This window comes from Heterodontus francisci, chromosome 25, assembly GCF_036365525.1.
Source record: "Heterodontus francisci isolate sHetFra1 chromosome 25, sHetFra1.hap1, whole genome shotgun sequence".
Lineage (NCBI taxonomy): Eukaryota > Metazoa > Chordata > Chondrichthyes > Heterodontiformes > Heterodontidae > Heterodontus > Heterodontus francisci.
The window spans coordinates 62,837,438-62,857,240 of record NC_090395.1 but is presented as its reverse complement, the minus strand read 5'-3'; the positions used below and the strand labels follow the sequence as shown (position 1 = coordinate 62,857,240).

At 42.2% G+C, this 19,803-nt stretch overlaps 1 long non-coding RNA gene across 4 annotated transcripts in view; it reads right to left on the bottom strand.

Annotated features, from left to right (window-relative positions):
* LOC137383926 (uncharacterized) overlaps positions 1 to 19,803 on the bottom strand; it is a 402,194-nt gene that overhangs the window by 45,817 nt on the left and 336,574 nt on the right. The window contains exons 3-4 of one of the 4 annotated variants that reach the window (XR_010977496.1): positions 10,524 to 10,607; positions 4,582 to 4,739 (exon numbers count right to left, since the gene is read on the bottom strand). This is a non-coding gene — a long non-coding RNA (uncharacterized lncRNA). The other 3 variants (XR_010977495.1, XR_010977497.1, XR_010977498.1) reach the window with 3 other exon arrangements.

Here is a 19,803-nt window from a genome sequence, read left to right as displayed (position 1 = left end):
CCCTGCTCAGCATAGTGGGGAAAGTCTTTGCTCGAGTCGCTTTAAACAGGCTCCAGAAGCTGGCCGAGCGCATCTACCCTGAGGCACAGTGTGGCTTTCGTGCAGAGCGATCGACCATTGACATGCTGTTCTCCCTTCGTCAGATACAGGAGAAATGCCGCGAACAACAGATGCCCCTCTACATTGCTTTCATTGATCTCACCGAAGCCTTTGACCTCGTCAGCAGACGTGGTCTCTTCAGACTACTAGAAAAGATCGGATGTCCACTAAAGCTACTAAGTATCATCACCTCATTCGATGACAATATGAAAGGCACAATTCAGCATAGTGGCATCACATCAGACCCCTTTCCTATCCTGAGTGGCGTGAAACAGGGCAGTGTTCTCGCACCCACACTGTTTGGGATTTTCTTCTCCCTGCTGCTCTCACATGCATTCAAGTCTTCAGAACAAGGAATTTTCCTCCACTGGGGGCAGGTTGTTCAACTTTGTCTGTCTAAGAGCGAAGACCAAAGTAAGGAAAGTCCTCATCAGGGAACTCCTCTTTGCTGATGATGCTGCTTTAACATCTCACACTGAAGAGTGTCTGCAGAGTCTCATCGACAGGTTTGCGGCTGCCTGCAACGAATTTGGTCTAACCATCAGCCTCAAGAAAACGAACATCATGGGACAGGACGTCAGAAATGCTCCATCCATCAATATCGGCGACCACGCTCTGGAAGTGGTTCAAGAGTTCACCTACCTAGGCTCAACTATCACCAGTAACCTGTCTCTCGATGCAGAAATCAACAAGCGCATGGACAAGGCTTCCACTGCTATGTCCAGACTGGCCAAGAGAGTGTGGGAAAATGGCGCACTGACACGGAACACAAAAGTCCGAGTGTATCAAGCCTGTGTCCTCAGTACCTTGCTCTATGGCAGCGAGGCCTGGACAACGTATGTCAGCCAAGAGCGACGTCTCAATTCATTCCATCTTCGCTGCCTCCGGAGAATACTTGGCATCAGGTGGCAGGACCGTATCTCCAACACAGATGTCCTCGAGGCGGCCAACATCCCCAGCTTATACACACTACTGAGTCAGCGGCGCTTGAGAGGGCTTGGCCATGTGAGCCGCATGGAAGATGGCAGGATCCCCAAAGACACATTGTACAGCGAGCTCACCACTGGTATCAGACCCACCGGCCGTCCATGTCTCCGCTTTAAAGACGTCTGCAAATGCGACATGAAGACCTGTGACATTGATCACAAGTCGTGGGAGTCAGTTGCCAGCAATCGCCAGAGCTGGCGGGCAACCATAAAGGCGGGGCTAAAGAGAAGCGAGTCGAAGAGACTTTGCAGTTGGCAGGAAAAAAGACAGAAGCGCAAGGAGAGAGCCAACTGTGTAACAGCCCCGACAAACAAATTTTTCTGCGGCACCTGTGTAAGAGTCTGTCACTCTAGAATTGGCCTTTATAGCCACTCCAGGCGCTGCTCCACAAGCCACTGACTACCTCCAGGCGCTTACCCATTGTCTCTCGAGACAAGGAGGCCAAAGAAGAAGAAGAGAAGAAGAAGAAGAAGAAGTCATACCTTGTTTTATAATGCCTCTGTGAAGCATCTTGGAATGTTTTATTCCACTAAAGGTGCTATGTAAATACAAGTTGTTGTTGTTGATGCAGTTAATATGTTGATTATTCCCCTTAAAGAGTGGCTGTGCCTGAAAGTCCTCCACTCCACCCCACCCCACAGAAAAGTGCATGTCCCTAGACAATGTTGTGTGTATTTGTCTGAAGCCAGGACCCAAGGCAAAGATCAAAGAAATTCCTTCAGAAATAATCTTCAGAGCTCCATTTAAGCTCACAGTACTTGAGCCAACTAAAAATTTAAATAAGCAAGATATACTATAGAAATATTTATTGACATAATACTGGAAGAAGCTTGCATCCATCAGTCTGAAATGTAAGCTAATTTGTTGGTTAATGGCAACAAAGGAAATTTTGGATAAATAGACATTAATAGATTTATTGCTGTCAGTGACCATCAACAATCAAAATGCAGGACATGGTTGGAAATATAACGGGTGATTTTAATCCTGCCCGCCCAGTGCAAAACAGGTTGGTAGGCAGCTAAAATCACTCTGGACTCTTGCCAGCTGATATCCCACATCATTCAGTTTTAACCAGCCCTTTTCCAGCAAGTAGGAAAAGCTGGGTCCTTCTTTGCAGATGCACATTGTGCTCCGATGACATCATCAGGGTCTGATTGCCTTTTTGACCAGGGGCATGAGTGAGGGAAGCCGGTGTGGGTTTTCCCGCCAGGTTTAACAATGTTTTGTTTCTTTCATGGGATGTGGGCGTCGTTGGCAAAGCCAGCATTTGTTCCCTCATTGCCCTTGACAACTGAATGGCTTGCTGGGCCATTTCAGAGGGCAGTTAAGAGTCAACCGCATTGCTGTGAGCCTGGAGTCACATGTAAGCCAGACAAGGTAAGGACAGCAGATTTCCTTCCCTAAAGGGCTTGAGTGAATCAGATGGGTTTTTACGACAAACGATGATAGTTTCATGGCACCATTACTGAGACTAGCTTTCAATTCCAGATTTTTTTATTAATTGAATTTAAACTCTACCAGTTGTTGTGGTGGGAATTTGAACTTGTGGCCCCAGGGGAATTAGTCTGGGTTTCTGGATTACTAATCCAATGACATTACCACTGCACCACTGTTTCCATGTTGGAAGACGAGTCAGGGCCAGAAGAGGCCCAAACAATTATCTTTCGAAACTTTTTCTTTTAAACTTTCTTTCTGGGACTAGGGGCAGGAGAAGTTCTTCTCCAACCTATAGAACAAAGTGAAGTCCTTTCTTGCCTTGGGCAACCCCCATCGTCCAGCCACCGACCACCCCCCCCCCACCCCCCCATGCCACTTCCAATTGCAAGGACCTCTCAGAATCCTTCCCTGAGACTTACTTGAGTGCCAGCACCATTCCTTTGGTCACCGCCAGCGCCTTGCTGCTGCCTGACAGCCCCCTTCCCTCCCTTCCTTCGTCTTGCCCGATAGCTGTTGCTTCCCACTGGTTTCAGTGGACAACTGAGCACAGGCATTGCAGATGAGCTGCTGAGATCATGGTGGAGTGGAGGAGGGAGGTGGGTGGGAGTGGAGGGAAGTCTGGGGGAGAAGTGTGGTGGGCAAGGGTTTACCACTCACTTTGGTTCTGCCCACTCGATTCTCATTTGCGCTTAAAATCAGGGTGATAAAAGGAGCTATACCGTGCAACAAGTTTCTTTTTTTATTTGTTTCAGGAATGCTTGATGTTGAGTGCATAAATGAGGAAAATGTTTCATTCCACGTCAGATGTCCTAGGACGCCTGGCCCTAGTGTGGAACTCCAACGTACATGTTGTTTATCACATTTCCTACATTGCAGCAGTGACTTTTCTTTTTTTTCTCTCTCTCTCTCTTTCTCTCCCATAACAGGGGATTGGGACTAACTGGATAGCTCTACCAAAGAGCTGGCACAGACACGATGGGCTGGATGGCCTCCTTCTGTGCTGCATCATTCTGTGACTCTATGATCCAATAAAAGGAGTCCAGAAGCCAATCCATTCACAACTCCTTTTATACTTCAGTGGCAGAAAGAAATCTGACGCATGGTCAGCCATCTTGCTTGCAACCATTCAGCATTAGCTACTGAAACGTTTTAAATCCAAATCATAGACACAGCTACATATGCGTGTAAAAAACTCAGTCCACAATTATGAATATTCAGGATAGAATAAAAACCTGTTTTTAAAAAAAACACATTTGCTGTCGTTATTTTGTTTTGTTAGAAACTATCCAGCCTTGCCCTTGGATGCATTGGTTTTACGTGCATTTGTTGGTTAATGCTTCGGAAAGTCTGGGCCAATTCAACCAGAACCCAGACTTAACTCTTTATAACCTACACTCTTCCTCAAATGAAAATGACCGATAAACATCTGTCTGAGGTTCTCAAACAGACGTAAAAGCTGCAGCAGTTGCTTGTTCTTAGTTCAGTTAAGGCAATCTTCACAACTCACTAAATATCCGATAATCTTGATATGATAGGATCACAGCAGAAGACACCTCTCATGAATTCCATTATTGGCAGTAAGTTTAAATGCCTTTGAAACAGTTATTTATTGGTTATAGTTACAGGTATGAGCCTAGAAATCCCAGCATGGCAGATTACGAAACTGAATAGAAATGATAATAAAGGTGCTGGATAATAGATAAATTACAATTGTTTCACTAATGGCCTGCAAGGAAGGAATTCTGCCACCTTTACCCAGACTGGCTCGTATGTTTTTTTATTCTTTAATGGAATGTGCGTGTCGCTGGCAATGCCAGCATTTGTTGCCTATCCCTAATTGCCCATTGAGTGACTCCACTTCTGCACTAAGTAGTTGATTTTTAATGCCTTCAGGGCAACTAGGCATAGACAATAAATACTTCCCTGTCAGTGTTATGCACATCTTCAGAATACATAAAAAAAATTGGCACATTAAGAAGTATCCCAAACCAAAGTTGCAGAGAATTATTTTCCAATGCTGCATATGATTTTGCTGAGTTACTTTAGCATGTATCGGCCAACTAAGAAAATGAAAAGCAAATAACTTGTTTCACTATTCATTCATCCCTTTACCCCTGAACAAAAGTACAGCAGAACGTTAGGCCATATAGTTGGTTGTAATGGAGGACAGCAGCTTGATTGACAGACTTAGCCTGTGGTCTCCCCCTCTGGTCGAACTGTAACACAATTGAGCATATAGTGCTATTTAATTCATATAGTATGGTTTTGGCCTATGCAGTCATAAAATGTTGGCGGGTGGTATGGTTTGAACTTTAATATTTAGTTCTAAAATTGATTTTGTACTTTCATCATCTTCTGTCAGTTCACAAAAAGTATTTTTGAACTACTTTTGTTTGAGTGTTACAGTGTACCTCTCTAACCCAGCTGCTCTCAGATCAGCTGCAGTGATAAGCACAATACTGAGGCTATTGTGCCTGTTGCTTTAGGCATCCTATGAACTGGAGGCAAGTTAGACTGTCTAATGGCCAGGAACATGCAGCTCCAGTTGGCTTTACACATGTAGAATACGGTGTCACTTGCATGATAGTACACACCTAAAGATTTTATATCACCTATTTTTAATTGTTACATCACTGATAGTGAAATTGCAATTCTACTGTCAACATTGCTGATTAAAGAATACTGGCCCTTTATGTATTTAATATGATTACAGTGTAAACAAATACAACAGAGTAGATACTGGAATAAGGGACAGTTACAGAGCTGATTAAGGAGCAGTTGATAGACTCACATTCAGTCACTTTCATGTTCCATGTTATAGCAAAGAACTTAGATTACCTATCTTCAGCCATTTGATAGCTTGGACTGAATAGTTCTTTTAGTAGTGCACTTTGATACTCTCATAACACCAAGACTACCTACTAATTAAATAGCTGTTAATGGAAAATACTAAATTAACTTGTGCAATCTATGAACTGAACTAGCAAATGGGGAATATCTTTTGTCACCTATATGATCCTTTTTAGAGATTATGGGTTTTTTTTTAATTGCAAGCAGTTGGAGGTGAGCCTCCAAGCTAATAGTGTCAAAGCTAAAAACTACCCTAATAGCCAAACATCACAGTGTGAGCTGTGCTCAACCAAGCCTTGTTAAAGGAAGAATATTATTTGTTTGCCAACATTTTATTGTCCTTCCTGTAGTAAAGACAGTGATTTATGGTGGGGCATGGTTTCATGGAAGTTAGTAGTCCTGTGGTATCTCATGCAAGTGACTATCCTACAACTGTGAGCCTGGAAAGTGAATATTGTTTGGCTGTTTATTGCTTGATGGGGAGAAGGTGATGGTGGGCTTTGCTTGACGGGGAGAAGGTGATGGTGGGCTTTGCTTGGTGGGGAGAAGGTGATGGTGGACCTTGCTTGGTGGGGAGGTGATGGTGGACTTTGCTTGGTGGGGAGAAGGTGATGGTGGGCTTTGCTTAATGGAGAGTACTGATCCTGTCTTCACTCAGCATCCAAGTAACCACTTTCCGTCAAGGAGCCCTGGCAGCTTTTTTTTAAAGTTCTACCCAAATTATTTCATAATAAGCTAGTCCATCCAGAGCTCATGTATGATTATTCTAACATGATTTTCTCTCACCACCTGTTGATCCCTTACTTTAGGGAGCACTAATTTCTTTCCCTGACTTCCCCTGAAAATAATACAATATTGTTAAAATTTCTCGATAACCCTCAGGGCTATAGATTAAACATTCATTCATTCTTACATGGTAATGTGTTGAAGTCACAGAGTTTCTGGATTTGGTGCTTGAGCATGTGAAGCTAGGTTGATAGTGTTGTGCATTGCCAAAAGTACTGTACTTTGGACAAAATCCAAATATTGAATGCCAATATTGGGATCTTGCCATTTGATTTTCACTTGGGAATCTAAAACGACTCTCTGAGAGAAAAAATTTCTCCTCATCTCTGTCTTAAATGGGCGACCCCTTAATTTTAAACAGTGACCCCTAGTTCTAGATTCTCCCACAAGGGGAAACATCCTTCCACATCCACCCTGGATCCATCAGGATCTTATATGTTTCAATCAAGTCACCTCTTACTCTTCAAAATTCTATCAGATACAAGCCTAGCCTGTCCAAACTTTCCTCATAAGACAGCCCGCCCATTCCAGGTATTAGTCTGGTAAACTTCTCTGTACTGCCTCCAACGCATTTACATCCTTCCTTAAAAAAGACCAGTACTGTACACAGTACTCCAGATGTGGTCTCACCAATGCCCTGTATAGCTGAATCATAACCTCCATACTTTTGTATTCAATTCCCCTTGCAATAAACAATAACATTCTATTAGCTTTCCTAATTACGTGCTGTATCTGCATACGAACCTTTTGCAATTCATGCACTAGGACACCCTCAAACAATACCATTAAAATTGGTATATCATTTATAATTTAAAGGTTCCAATATTGGGATCTTGCCATTTGATTTTCACTTGGGAATCTATCACTCAATTTTCCAGTGGTAACCATTTATACATACTTAAAAGACAGCTTAGTCATAGCGCTTTTGTTTAATGCTGTGTGTAAAGGTATATCAAACCATAAGAGAAAAGCACTCTAGAGATAAACACAAGGTTTCTAATAGATTTTTATGGTGATGTAACTGGATGATTATTGACCAACAACAAATTCTTGCAAAAATAATAAAATGGTTTCAATGATATCTTGGTGGCACAATGCATTGGTGCACAATGGAATGCTAAAACGCAGGTTTGCCCCTGAGATAGTTCTCTATCTCAGTCATGCCATTAGGGATGCATGGCAACTGTGAAATGAAGTGACAAGTATGATGAAAGGTCATCAACCTGAAATTTTAACTCTGTTTTTCGCTCGACAATTGCTGCCATAATTGCAGCAATTTCTGTTTTGATTATGTAGCATTTACTCACTTGGAATGAAAGAAAAAAAATATGAGAACAGTCAAAAACTCGCTGATAATGTTGCTCAGACATTTGGAGGTAGCTGAATTGAGTTAGGTATATTCTCTGGCGCAGGTGGGCCCTTCTTGGCATGGCCGGATGCTGTTGATCTCGTCGTGGAGCTTCACATGCAGGCTTAGCTGCCTCCTGGCCCTCCTTCTGTTGGAGGTGCTGCATCATGCCACAGGAATCAACAAAGACAGGGTGTATGAGAACATGCCAGGAGATCAGTAGGCTTCCAGGGCACTGTCCTTGCAGACACTAAGTTTCTTGGCATCTTTGCCTTTGCTACTCCTCTTGGCTTACGCGCTGATGGACCACCTGACCCTCTCACCCAGCAGTATGGCCATCCCTGTAGATCACCCGAGATCAAGCACACCCAGTACTACCATCTGAGACCAAGTGCACCTGGCACTGCCATCTGAGACCAAGCACACCCGGCACTGCCACTCGAGACCAAGCACACCTGGCACTGCCACCTGAGACTAAGCACACCTGGCACTGCCACCTGAGAGCCAGTGCACCCATGCAGAGCGCATAGCACTGTATGCTGACAATGGCCTCCGCTTCCCCTCTTTCCCTATGCAGTGCTGGTCATGGCTGCCTTCCCAGCGCGGCACTGAGGCCTTGCCTTGGTGCCACCACCTTTCAATGGCCGGGAATCTGAAGGCACATGAGGGCCGCCACTTAATCCCAAGCCCCCCATTGAATCGCGATAAATTGTATGGAAGTATATTATAAGTAACTTTTCTACAGTTTAAATGCCAGTCCTGTTGCATTGGGGCGACAAGGTCGCCTTGGTGCTTTCCCAATGCTGACTAATCCGGAACCGACATCACAACGTTGTATTTCTGGGCGGATGCGTCTGATGCTATTCTCCAGTCCCCCACACCTCCATTCCTACTCCAGACGGGCTTACTAAGTTCACCCCATTCCTGGTGTGGGCTCACCAAAGCCCTGTACAATTCTAGCAAGTCTTCTTTATTCTTTATCCCCTTGCAATAAGTCCGACATGCAATTTGCCTTTCTAATTGTTGTTGTACCTGCATGCTACCTTTCTGTGTTCCTTGTACGAGCACATCCAAATCTCTCTGAACATCAACATTTACAAGTTTCACACCTTTTAAAAAATATTCTGCTCTTCTGTTCTTATGACCAATGTGAATAACCTTACACGTCCTCACATTCTACACCATCTGCCACTGTGCTGCCCACTCACTTAACCTGTCTACATCTCTTTGCGGCATCTCTGTTTCCCCTTCACAGCTCGCATTTCCTCCTACCCTTGTATCATCACAAACTGAGATATTAATTACCTTAATCTCCTCACTCTTTTTAGCCCCTAGGTTATCCTCTATGTCAGGTATGCAACTTGTGTCTTCTATTGTGAAGACAGACACAAAATATTTGTTCAATATCTCTGCATTTCCTCATTCCCCAAATAATTTCCCCTGTCTCTTTTTCTAAGGGACCAATGTTTACTTTAGCTACTCTCTTCCTTTTTTATATACTTGTAAAAGCTCTTACAATCTGTTTTAATGTTCCTAACTATTTTACTCTCATTCTATTTTTCCCCCTTTCATCAACTTTTTGATGACCCTTTGCTGGTTTCTAAAACACTCCCAATCCTCACACTTGCTATTATTCTTTGCAACATTATAAGCCTCTTCTTTTAATCCAATACTATCCTTAACTTCCTGAGTAAGCTGCGGATGGATCTTTCTTGCTGAATTTTTATTTTTCAATGGAACATATTTTTGTTGAACATTTTGAATTGTTTCTTTAAATGTTTTCCACTTTATTATTGTTCCTATACACCCTTCCGGACTCATTGGGCTGGATTTTAAAATCTGCTGGCGTTGAGGTCTGTGGTGGGCCTCATCCGGGGCCGTCTTTAGGCCCCCCCCCCGACCCCCGCCATGGAATCTGATGTTGAGGACTTCTTAAAATCCAGCCCATTATATTCAGGTAATAGTTATTGTATTCTAAAAATAATTCAAATGTGAACAGAAAGAAAAAGCTGTGAATCTACAATAAGACATCTTGGTTCTTATTGTTACATTTTTGACTATTGGTCTGTACAAATTTATCCATTAAGACAATGATCTAGATCTCCCTCCCGTCTCCCTTCCCAAATGAAGATGTTTATCCTTTGAAGGTATGTTTGGCTGAAAAGAAAGTAATGATGCATAATGCAAGACAACCTCTAACAGTTAGGTGTAGTGGAGCATGAGATATTGTTTCAATGTGCAGTCAGCCTATAGAGAGGAGAAATCAAGCAAATACAAAAATTAACGGAAATCATTGAAAACACCAGGAATAAAATAACAATGTGAATTTGTGCGACCTATCTCTTTGTTAAATTGAACAACTATCACTCTGCTTATGTATAATATGCAACGTATTGTAATATATTTGAAACTTTAATAGTTGCATTTATACATTCATAAATATCTTAATGTGTTCCTAGTCTGAATTTGCAATATTAAATTATATTGTGTTGAACTTAAGTACTGTTACTTTAAGTTTACTTTTCAATCTTGATATCTGCTATGCAATGCACCTCCAGATATAAATGCGTCAAAAACTATGTTCTTATGCACAATTGCTCAAAGAGCAAACTTTGACCAAAAGGAAGTTCACAAAATTTTTTTAAAGCTTGCTCAGTCTTTCGAAATTCCAAATAAATTAACCTCCAATGGATGCTAGAGATTGGATCCAAACAATTTTGGTGTTTACATTCTTTAATAAAGAGAAGCTGAACTTGGTAATTTATAATTGTGCATCATGATAGTCCTTCAATAAGCCATAGGACAAATTCTTCAACACAGCTTATTCAACAGTTCCCTTCAGTATCCTTTTAGAATACCCTATCAGAATCTGCAGGATAAACTGAATCCCACCTGATTTTGATCGGATAACTTGCAAACCATGTGGAACTCTTTTGCAATGTCATAAATCAAGATTCAACACAATTGCTCATATTCAAAATTTTTGTGCAGGGCTCAAAATTGTCTAACTCCTTACCTTAATATTCCCTTCCTCCTAACGTCTACAGGCTTGATGTCAACTAATCACGACTGCTTGAATGATCCTGTCTTCATATTTATCCTTCAAACAAGATCACAAAAACAGATTATCTGGTCACTATTACATTGCTGTTTGTGGGAGCTTGCTGTGCACAAATTGGCTGCTGCCTTTCCTACATTACAAAAGTAGCTACATTTTAAAAGTACTTCATTGGTTGTAAAGCACTTTGAGATGTTCAGTGGTAGTGAAAAATGCTACATAAATGCAAGTCTTTTTCTTTCTTTCTACTCCTTCCAACCTTGGTGATTTACTGAATCATGAGCCCAGGCCCTTTGTGGAAGTTTTTCAATTAAAAATAAATTAAACCTAAATCCAAAGAAGAACTGTAATACTATATTATATTTCATGCTTTAACTCACTGTTACTGATGTTGATTCTGCGGCTGTGTCACTCCTGCTGGTTCTTAAAAGAGTATCACTGTTGGTACTCCTTTTAGAAAATTAATCACATCATTAATTTTAACATCCTTGCATTTACTTCTTTCTGCTGACTTTTTTGAATATTTTTGTTTAAAGACTGTATGCTGCTGATATCATTGGAGCATTAAGTGGGAGGTGTTTTAGTGTGCAAGGGGAGTGGAGATGAACTAACGTATAGAGTTGATTCTGAAATAGCCCAAATTAATGGGTACTGTTCATTCAGCTCATTCACACCATTGGATTCAGCAACACCTCTCAATGAATCTGTCATCTTGCTAACCCTCAGTATTTGAATAAAATCCACTTTTAAAAAAAGATTGGGAAGATGGGATTAAAAGAAAGTTTGCTCAATTTAATGTTACTCTTTAAAGTTCTTTTTAAAGAGAAATTGATGATGACACTTGCTCTGTATATATTCTTCTCTTTGGCCTCCTTATCTCGAGAGACAATGGATACGCGCCTGGAGGTGGTCAGTGGTGTGTGGAGCAGCGCCTGGAGTGGCTATAAAGGCCAATTCTAGAGTGACAGGCTCTTCCACAGGTGCTGCAGAAAAATTTGATTGTCGGGGCTGTTAAACAGTTGGCTCTTCCCTTGCGCCTCTGTCTTTTTTCCTGCCAACTGCTAAGTCTCTTCGACTCGCCACACTTTAGCCCCGCCTTTATGGCTGTCCGCCAGCTCTGGCGAACGCTGGCAACTGACTCCCACGACTTGTGATCAATGGCACAGGATTCCATGTCGCGTTTGCAGACGTCTTTAAAGCGGAGACATGGTCGGCCGATGGGTCTGATACCAGTGGCGAGCTCGCTGTACAATGTGTCTTTGGGGATCCTGCCATCTTCCATGCGGCTCACATGGCCAAGCCATCTCAAGCGCCGCTGACTCAGTAGTGTGTATAAGCTGGGGATGTTGGCCGCCTCGAGGACTTCTGTGTTGGAGATACGGTCCTGCCACCTGATGCCAAGTATTCTCCGGAGGCAGCGAAGATGGAATGAATTGAGACGTCGCTCTTGGCTGACATACGTTGTCCAGGCCTCGCTGCCATAGAGCAAGGTACTGAGGACACAGGCCTGATACACTCGGACTTTTGTGTTCCGTGTCAGTGCGCCATTTTCCCACACTGTGGGAGATGTTAAGGCAGCATCGTCAGCAAAGAGGAGTTCCCTGATGAGGACTTTCCATACTTTGGACTTCGCTCTTAGACGGGCAAGGTTGAACAACCTGCCCCCTGATCTTGTGTGGAGGAAAATTCCTTCTTCTGAGGACTTGAACGCATGTGAAAGCAGTAGGGAGAAGAAAATCCCAATAAGTGTGGGTGCGAGAACACAGCCCTGTTTCACGCCACTCAGGATAGGAAAGGGGTCTGATGAGGAGCCACCATGTTGAATTGTGCCTTATATATATATATATACCATTACAAAGCTGTTGCTTTTACAGATACAGTGATGAATACAAAATAACTGATTTAAAAGATAAATAAAAATGGAATATTGAACCCTTATCCACCCCTACTATTTTTTGAGTTTAGATCTATTTTTGAAATACTTTCTCTTGTGTGCCTCAACCCAGTTGGTCTTTACTCCCCACAGATTAGTTGAAATGATAGACATGATAGTATACCTGTCACATCTGTTCTTGTGGCATATGTGCCTTAGCGACAAGGGGGTCAAATTGTGGTTGAATAGGATCAAATAGCTACAGTCTGCCAAACCTACCAGATTCAAAACACTGGCACTCCCAGGGGAGCACGACTAGAATTAAAAACAAAAGGTTATTCTGAATTATAGGTTTTAATTTGGCAGATTTTTGATTGGGGGGTGGTGGTGGGGGGTGTGGAAATCACAATATTCATGATTTGGTCACTGGCAGTACCAATTGAGCCAGCTGTTTCTTCAGCTGGCTGACTGAATGCACTATTTAAATAAGGAACCACCCTCTACTGGTTTAGAGTTTATCAAAATAAATGGTATGCTGTGTAAAACCTTGCCTTAGAGTCCGGACTGACTTAGATGAGCTCAGTAGTTATAACGATACCGCCATAGTGCAAGATGAGGTATGGTACTTTGGTGGTTATGTTACTGAATAAGTAATCCTAGAGGCCTGGATTAATAATCCATCAGAACATGAATTTAAATCCCACCATGTTAATTTGAGAATGTGAATTCAGGTTTCTTTAAAGAACTGGAACTTAAGGATATCAGTAAAATTGACCATGAAATTGTTGTAAAAAAACTTACTAATGTCCTTTAGGGAAAGAAACCTGCCGCCCTTACTCTGGATTATATGTGACTCCAGTCCCATAGTTGACTCTTAACTGCCCTCTGAAGTGGCCTGGCGAACTAATCATTGGTATCAAACCAGCTATTCAGGGTTTAAGGAGAGATCCACTGGCCTTGCTTCTGATATGCACGTACTGAGTATCAATAAATTAAAAAAAAGATCTCTTAAAGGTTTTTTCCTATGAGGTAAGAGATTACCTTCCTCAGTTTAAAAAGAACGTAGAGCTGAGGAGCAGAGAGAGGGAAAAACACACTAAGGGGTAAGATAGATAAAGAAGGATAGAAAGAAAACAAAGCAAAATAAAGTAAAACTTTAATATCTTTTATTACTAAACAACTCAACATTGGTATGTGATGTATATGAATTAGTATTTTATGATTTATATACATGCCGAATGTGAATTTCATTCCATCATCCCAGGCTGAATTCAAAGCAATGTCCCAGAAGTGAAATTCATGAATCACCCTGGGATGGTGTATGAAGGGTATTTCAAACAAAGACTATGCAATGAACATTCATTCAGAAAACATCTACTATTGTTTACACCTTCTCTTCAATTTCTCCCACTTCTCCTGAAGATGTTGGCGTCTTGTTCTCACACATTGCAGCTTTCATATTGAAGACTGTTTGTATTCACTAGGAGGATGTTACTTTGAACAACATTTGGTCGGCAGCCAGTTAGCTGCTGCAACCATCCCTTCACCTACATTTTTATGTTTCATTTTGAACGGCAGCAGGAGCCTTGGATGCAGCTACGTAGTGGAGACTTGTCCCAGATGCTTCTTAGTTTTGCAGTCTTGTTTCTCACTATTTAATCCAGGCAACATGATAACTTTTAAAGTCAAAGACACTCCTTTTTCACTTTTCTTGTCAGATTTGTTGCTTGCGCAATTCATTCCTGACCATTTCACTCTTGCTGTAAGTGGTTAAATGTTGCGTCTTTGCAGATTAGAGATACAAGAAGTAACTAATAATGAAAAGCTATTCCCATATTACTGAAATAATTATGCTAAAATCCTTGGCAGCTGGTAAATTGAATTGGTACAATTGTGGTGAACGAGCACAATTTTGAGTATTATCCATGAATCATCCTAGTGTGTGATATAAAGGGCATTACAGCCAAACAATTATCGATGAACATTAGCCACGACAGTATTGACTATAACTTTCACTTTCACCCTAATTTCTTTATTTCCCCATCTCCTTTGAAAAGTAGGCTCTTGTTCTCCTGATCTCTTTCCTTCCCACCTCCATCATACTGCAGCTTACATGCTGCATTCATGTGAAGGATACTACGTTGAATCACATTCAATTGTGGCGCAGGAAACAGCAACCTCCCAAAATCGCAAACATCACTTTTTTTTCTCTTACCAATTTCTTTCCCTTCCCTTCTCTCCAGTAGCCATTCTTTCTTTTTTCTTTTGGGCCTCCTTATCTCGAGAGACAATGGGTAAGCGCCTGGAGGTGGTCAGTGGTTTGTGAAGCAGCGCCTGGAGTGGCTATAAAGGCCAATTCTAGAGTGACAGGCTTTTCCACAGGTGCTGCAGAGAAATTTGTTTGTCGGGGCTGTTGCACAGTTGGCTCTCCCCTTGCGCCTCTGTCTTTTTTCCTGCCAACTACTAAGTCTCTTCGACTCGCCACATTTTAGCCCCGTCTTTATGGCTGCCCGGCAGCTCTGGCGAACGCTGGCAACTGACTCCCACGACTTGTGATCAATGTCACAGGATTTCATGTCGCGTTTGCAGACGTCTCTATAGCGGAGACATGGACGGCCGGTGGGTCTGATACCAGTGGCGAGCTCGCTGTACAATGTGTCTTTGGGGATCCTGCCATCTTCCATGTGGCTCACATGGCCAAGCCATCTCAAGCGCCGCTGACTCAGTAGTGTGTATAAGCTGGGGATGTTGGCCGCTTCAAGGACTTCTGTGTTGGAGATACGGTCCTGCCACCTGATGCCAAGTATTCTCCGGAGGCAGCGAAGATGGAATGAATTGAGACGTCGCTCTTGGCTGACATACGTTGTCCAGGCCTCGCTGCCATAGAGCAAGGTACTGAGGACACAGGCCTGATACACTCGGACTTTTGTGTTCCGTGTCAGTGCGCCATTTTCCCACACTCTCTTGGCCAGTCTGGACATAGCAGTGGAAGCCTTTCCCATGTGCTTGTTGATTTCTGCATCTAGAGACAGGTTACTGGTGATAGTTGAGCCGAGGTAGGTGAACTCTTGAACCACTTCCAGAGCGTGTCGCCAATATTGATGGATGGAGCATTTCTGACATCCTGCCCCATGATGTTTGTTTTCTTGAGGCTGATGGTTAGGCCAAATTCATTGCAGGCAGCCGCAAACCTGTCGGTTGCGGGAATTTCGTTCCCTTCCCTTCTCTCCAGTAGCCATTGGTTCCTTGCCAAGCTATGGTTCCATGGGCACAGACTACCCTCTGGTAAGATCCCCCAAGTGAGCATTATTCAAGAGTGAGCCTCAATGGTGAGTGTCAGGCAGCTATACAACCGCAGGGCGTCATAACCAAGCCTAATCCTATCCTCATCTGTACACTTCTGCCACAGGTTGCAATATCAGGAAAGGGAGCCCTGGCTGATTTTCTCCTCCCTTAATACAGGTCCAATACAGCACAGACCTAACTCTGCAAAAATCAAGAATCGAAGCTCTACGTTTCTTGGTCTTCATGATGCATCAATTCACTGTATAAACTAGTTCAGCCATTAGCGGAGAAGCAAATTTTACTTCAATAGGTGAAATTTTCAGATGTGACTTTAAATTGAAGCCCTGTGCTCCCATTTAAGTACATGCAAAAGATTCTATTGTACCATTTCGAGAAAGAGGCAATAGTTCTTCTGGCGTCTTGGCCAATATTCATGCCTGGACTAGCAAAACAGATTAATTGATCATTCGTCTCCTTTGCTGTGACTACAGCTCAAAAGTAAGTCAAACGTGTTTTGGGAAGTGCTAAGGATGTGAAAGGTGCTCTATAAATGCAGGGTCTCGTTAATGTTACATTGAGGTGGACATTAACCATTAAGTATTTCAAAAACTAAAACATTTTCATGAACTTTACTGGTCTGTTGGAATTTATAAAATGATACAAACTCCTAATTTTATGATGTTTACCTTACTCCCACCCACGTGCACACTAGCAGGTGTAATAAGTGAGTGAAACTTATGAAGTACTTGAATCTGAGCTGCATATTTATCTGACCATTTACTTGTAAACTCTTTCCAAAAGCAATAGCATGGCGAAGAAATAGAGGGATTGAACTAAAAAACCCAAATTAAATATAATGACATTTCAAAACATTAGAATGTTTTGAGATAAATATTAACGCATTGAACTTCCTCTTGATGCACTGTGAATGCATGAACATTAAAAGGGTTATTTGCTGCTCCTGTTTCTTTAAAGCAATGTCTGTTTCATATAATTTTACATAATCTTTGAACTTCGATGTGCTAGTACTAATGCCAGATGAGGGCAGCCATTCTGCTCATACATGCTACACAATTGCTTAATTGCTGTTTAATCAGCATAGTGCATATAACTAAAGATGTGAAACCAGGAAATCTGAAATACATTTGAGAGATGAAGTGTGAAATGTCTGGGCTTACTGATGATGCCCTGAAGTTTATGTTTAATAGTGTGAAAGAGAAAAGGAATTCCCTTGAGGGGTCTGAAGGACATTAAAAAACAACAAGCAGTGGGTCCAGAAGGGATGGAAATTAATCAGCAAAAGCAGCTATGCGATGTCTCACAGCTACGCAGAGGTGGTATAAGGAAGAAGGTATCAAATCTGTAGAAAAGTGCTAAAGTAAGACTGACTTTCAATTATCATGGACTACTGTGGGGTAAGAATATAGCTGATTACTTTGTGTAAGGACACCATAAATCTGTGTACAAGATTTCCTTTATTTGGTACTTTACGGAAAGCCATAATTTTGTGCATAACTTACAATTTCAATAGAAATAGTGAAGAGAAGAATTTTTTCATGAATGGATGTAGGCTATTGTTATTTATATAGTGACTGGAGGAAATTCCTACCCTCTATATATGGGACTGTGTCATAATTATGTTAAGTAGCACAGGTTTCAAGGATAATTATCTTACACTATAACATATGGAGCTGATTTACAATGAAGCAACATAGCTATATATGGGCAGTGCACACATTTATCAATAGCAATTCAAGGAAATGGCAAGTCTCAGCTGTGGTTTAATAAGATTCATTAACAATTTTTTTCAACTTGACTTCATCTGCTATTATGATGCAAATGCAGCACAAAAGGCAGGTAAGGAAGATATTGCATAAGAAGAAACATGTTATGAAAAGCACATAAGCAAGTTATCAGTAAGTTTTTGATTAGGTAGCTGCAGGTAGTGAGAAATGTTACATAACTTACTAAAGGTAGCAATACATACAATGTGATACCTTCCCTACTCTCTGTTAAGATTTAAGATCATACATAGTATTCTGCTCTCTTCTTTGCAGGAAAAGGTGTGATACATCAGACAATATCATCAAACCTGTCATCCTCGATGAGCACCCCTGACTGGAGGGGCAGGAATTTCCCCGCGAGTTTCAGGACCTCACCATCAGGCTCAAATGGGGTCAGTGTCCGCAATGTGTCCTGAACAGGACCTGTGATTCTTTTCCCCGAAGTGGCTAGGAGGCGGGACTCTCGAAGCTGGAGGGCCAATAGGAGGCTCTCCAGCTCAGAAGTAGCAGTCGGATGCCTTTGCAGGTAAGTGAGGGGGAGGGTCCCTCAAAGATGAAGCCACCCTCTCTCCAAATTTTTTTTACATTTAAAATAAAAAATTGCCTCAGCAGCCAGGCTACCATTGTTGGAAAGCTGGGGTGGGGGGAAGCCCCTACACAGGGTGGCCTGCCGCTGCAGATGAAGCCAGGCAGGCAGGGAGAGACTATAAGCCTGCCTGGAGTGCTGGGCCACCACCCCCGCCTCCTCCAACCTACCACCGGGAAAATGGCCTGGGGGTGGAATGTAGCCAGGGAACTGGCATGCCAACCAGTGGTGTGGAATTCCGCACCTGTCCACCTCCATGTCCATTCCCATCGGGGGCTAAAATTCCTCCCTGTGGTCATTTGTTAGGTGACAATACATAGCCTGACTAATGCAGAATTTTGTGTGTGCCCTAACATTTAGGGTTTTTTTGCTGAACACCTTAGGTAATGGTTGTTAATTGTATATTAATTGTGTGTTTATTTGTATTCAGGTGGTGGGCATTAACTGGGGATTCACTTGTGCTCCTATAAATAGCAACAGGCTGATACTGGTTGGGTGAGGAGTTGCATGTTTGTCATGCGTATCTCTGTAAATAAAAGCTTATAAAAGTGTACAAAGATTAGTTCTATCCTTTCACCACCTGGCTTCATGGAATTGGACAATGCAGAGTCCTGAAGATTTGCCTCTGATGTCCTGGCTAATACTTAACCAATATCACTAAAACAGATTATCTGTCTATTTATCTCATTGCTGTCTATGGGAGCTTGCTGTGTGACACAGTTCCACTCATTACAACCGTGACGACACTTCAAAAATGCTTTATTGGCTAGGAAGCACTTTGTGACTACCACAGTCATGAAAGTCACTGTATAAATGCAAGTTCTTCTCTTCTCCCTACAACTTTGGATCTGCCTTGCGATGGTTTCCTGTTGTCCTCCAACCTGTCCATCAATAGAATTGTCCTATATCCAAGTTGCTTGAAGTCTCCTATTGGCAATAACCCTATACTATGCGTAACTTCTGCTGCCTCCATTGCTGTAACTCCAATCAGAAATGGAAGTGATCAACACAAGTTAAAAAACAGCAAATCTGCAGAAAATGTGCAGGATGTTCATTAATTGCTACTTAAACGGCAACAAATATGAAATGAGTTAACAGCAGGTTATTGCACTACCTTAATTTCAGGATGAACTTTTGGAGCTTATGCCAAAGTTAAATGCATGGGAATTTGCTGCAAGCTGCTAAATTTAACAATCATTTTGTATGAGCACTGCCACTAACTCTCGGAGGACATTAGTTCCTAAAATCCCTCCCTTCAATATTTTGCTCTCTTCTTCTTTTAGTTACTAGTGGTGTACCGCGAGGATCTGTTTTGGGGCCACTGCTGTTTGTCATTTTTATAAATGACCTGGAAGAGGGTGTAGAAGGGTGGGTTAGTAAATTTGCGGATGACACTAAGGTCGGTGGAGTTGTGGATAGTGCCGAAGGATGTTGTAGGGTACAGAGGGACATAGATAGGCTGCAGAGCTGGGCTGAGAGATGGCAAATGGAGTTTAATGTGGAAAAGTGCGAGGTGATTCACTTTGGAAGGAGTAACAGGAATGCAGAGTACTGGGCTAATGGGAAGATTCTTGGTAGTGTAGATGAACAGAGAGATCTTGGTGTCCAGGTGCATAAATCCCTGAAGGTTGCTACCCAGGTTAATAGGGCTGTTAAGAAGGCATATGGTGTGCTAGCTTTTATTAGTAGGGGGATCGAGTTTCGGAGCCA